At 36.3% G+C, this 3,475-nt stretch overlaps 1 pseudogene; it reads left to right on the forward strand.

Annotated features, from left to right (window-relative positions):
• The first annotated feature begins 2,478 nt into the window (after positions 1 to 2,478).
• Positions 2,479 to 2,592, forward strand: LOC138094142 (U2 spliceosomal RNA; annotated as a pseudogene).
• Positions 2,593 to 3,475: the final 883 nt, after the last annotated feature.

Genomic DNA, 3,475 nt, shown 5'->3' on the forward strand with positions numbered 1-3,475 from the left:
CTACAATTAGTAAGAGACATTTATTCTGCTTTTCAAGTTTAGGAACACTTCAAAATTTATTTGTGTACCAGTTCAGTTCAGTCTGTCAGTCATGTCCAACTTTTCCCAACCCCATGGTGTGCAGCATACCAAGCTTCCCTGTCCATCACCAACTCCCAGAGCTTGCTCAAACTTGTGTCCATTGAGTCAGTGATGACATCCAACAGTCTCATCCTCTGTCATCCCCTTCTCCTCCTGCCTGCAAAGTATCAGGGTCTTTTCCAATGAGTCAGTTCTTTGCTTCAGGTGACCAAAGTATTGGAGTTTCAGCTTCAGCATCATTCCTTCCAATGAATATTCAGGACTGATTTCCTTGAGGATTGACTGGCTTGATCTTCTTGCAGTCCAAGGGACTCTCAAGAGTCTTCTCCAACACCACAGTTCAAAAGCATCAATTCTTTAGTGCTCAACTTTCTCTATGGTCCAAATCTCACATCCATACATGACTACTGGAAAAACCATAGTGTTGACTAGACAGACCTTTTTTGGAAAAGTAATGTCTCTGCTTTTTAATATGCTGTCCAAGTTTGTCATAGATTTTCTTCCAAGGAGCAAATGTCTTTTTAATTTCATGGCTGCAGTCACTATCTGCAGTGATTCTGGAAGCCAAGAAAAGAAATCTGTCACTGTTTCCATTGTTTCCCCATGTATTTTCCATAATGTGATGGGACTGGATGCCATGATCTTACTTTTTGAATGTTGAGTTTTAAACCAGTTTTTTCTTTTTATTTTCACTCTTCTCTTTCACTTTTTTTAAGTAGTTAGAATAGGAAAAAGGAGTCCAAAATGCTGGTGGCTAAACAGGAAAAGCCTGTGAAAATGGAACAAAAGAAAACCCACGGACTGGAGTGAAAGCTTCAGGTGAAAAAAACATACCCCTTTCTTGGCTAGCCCAATATGCACAGGGAAGGCTCGGCAGAGAGGAGACAAATGAATAAAAGGAGGAAGCCAAGACAGATTGAGGCCTCTCCTTTGGGGTCAGTCTGCCCTCAGGCATCGAGGTTGTACTATCCTTTGCTTGCCAAATAAAACTGAGCTGTAACCAAGCTGTAACACTGGTCCACTGTTTCAAATGTTTGCTGCAGCAAGACAGAACTGAGGAAATTATACACTCCCCTGACAGTTTCATCAAGAGGCACTTTAGATTTGTGCACCAAAAGGAGGTTTTCTAAAATAAAGTGGTCATAATCCCCACTGAGCTTACAAATCATGTGTATTATAATGTTATACATGTATTCATGTGTGCTGTTAAAAAATACAAAGGATTCCAATTTTTGAGAAGATTGTATATGTTTATAAAGTGAAAGTGAAGTCACTCAATCGTGTCCGACTCTTTACGATCCCATGGACTGTAGCCTACCAGGCTTCTCCATCCATGGGATTTTCCAGGCAAGGGTACTGGAGTGGGTTGCCATTTCCTTCTCCAGGGGATCTTCGTGACCCAAGGATCAAACTCAGGTCTCCTGCATTGCGGGCAGCCGCTGTACTGTCTGAGCCACTAGGGAAGCCTACATGTTTATGACATCTATATAAATATATATTTGACTTTAATGTCAAGAATAATTTAAAACTAACTCTTACTTTTGTCCACCAGTTATTTCATTAACTGAACAGTTACACTTATTCTAATCTATAATTTCTAACAACATAGTGAAAAGTTACTACATCTCAAACTTACCTGGATCTGAAATTAATTTATTTCTTTGCTAGATCATTTAATGCTAGTTCTTTTATATCTCCTCACCCTGTTTCAGATCATTTGTTTCTTTTACCATTAATAAACTCATTAGTCTAAAAAAGTTTATTGTTTAAATAGTGTTTTCATGTGATGATAAAAATCTGCAAAATCGTTTGTTCATTGTTATGACCAAAATTCAGTTATTGGCATTGAGGTAATCACTCTACTTTAATTATGCTGCCTACAAAGGCTTACAGTACCTTCAGTTCTGAACAGAAGACTCATTAAAGCAATTCACCTCAAACTATTAAACTAAGAAATTAATGGCTCTGTCTACTGTGGCTCTTTCTGGCAGATTACTTGAATAAGATAAAGTTTTATGTAAAGCACATTCTTTTTACTTTGTCCTTGCTTTGCAATCTATCTTGAAGTTTGATGACCTTCCTTCCAACTCATCATTCTAATCAAACTTTCTAACTTGTGTTAGCTACTTCCTGTGGTGTGCATTTTATTTGAGTGAATGTGTATTTGTGTGTGTATATCTATTTAGGGCATAGAAGTTGTCACATGAAAAACAGTCTCAAGGAGTCATATGACAAGATGAAAGAGTATAATAAACATTAGTGAAAGAAAAATAAAATGGATTCCTCCCCCCATCCCCTGGTTTATAGCTTTGTCTTTTGGACCAAGAACTTACCTAATTCTTCTTGCCTGATGCAACATATAAGAACTTGCTTTTAGAAAGGGATTTGGTTTGATGAATTGCTTCTCAGCCTTTTGGCTAAGATCAAGTATAAGTACCTGTTTTTTTCAGTTTGATATCTGATATATCCTCTATTTGACTTTCCTTGTGGCTCAGCTGGTAAAGAATCCACCTGCAATGTGGGAGACCTGGATTCAGTTCTTGGGTTGAGAAGATTTCCTGGAGAAGGGAATGGCAACTCACTCCAGTATTCTGGCCTAGAGGATTCCATGGACTGTATGAGGATTTCAAAGAATCAAACATGAGGTTGCAAAAAATCAAACATGATTGAGTGACTTTCACTTCACTTTGATGAATTCATTCATACTGAGACATAAATGATGCTTTCATCAAATATTGCTAAAGGATAGGGTTTTTAAATTTTAAAATAAATACCACTATAATTATTAATATAAATGTTCATGCTGAGTTCAGTATAAATTAACATTGTTCTTCAAAGATGCTACCAACACGGTGATTATAATGTATAGTTTATATTAAGAAATACAAGGGCAAGACTCATCCCATTAGTTTGAAAAAACATTCTCTTTTATTTAATGACAGTTCTTTGAGGTAGCTAATATTATTCCTGTTTTTCATATTTGCATCCTTAGAGAAGTCTCCCTGAAATTTTTGAAATGACATTGTTGAGCAATTAGTAAATGCTTTTAAATCACTTAATTATTGGCAGGCAAGGGTGGTGGTGCAGAGTCCTTGCATTCATAGTTCAAACTTTAGTTAAAATATATTCCATACAGAATGCATACTCTTACTTACTTATATTTTCACTATTCCATGCATACTCTCACTTATTTATATTTTGAAACATAATAACACCTGTAAACTCTGAATGGAGGAGATGAGGTAAGTGGGCCTGTATGGCTATGAGTTTCTTAAATTTTATATGAAATGGAACAATTTTAATACTGACTAAACAGTGAAATGTTAAAGATATACATTGAAATCCCTAGGCACTGAATATATTGCAAAAAAAGTTTGTTGTTGTTTAGTTGCTA

Source organism: Capricornis sumatraensis, chromosome 1, assembly GCF_032405125.1.
Source record: "Capricornis sumatraensis isolate serow.1 chromosome 1, serow.2, whole genome shotgun sequence".
Taxonomy (NCBI): Eukaryota; Metazoa; Chordata; class Mammalia; order Artiodactyla; family Bovidae; genus Capricornis; species Capricornis sumatraensis.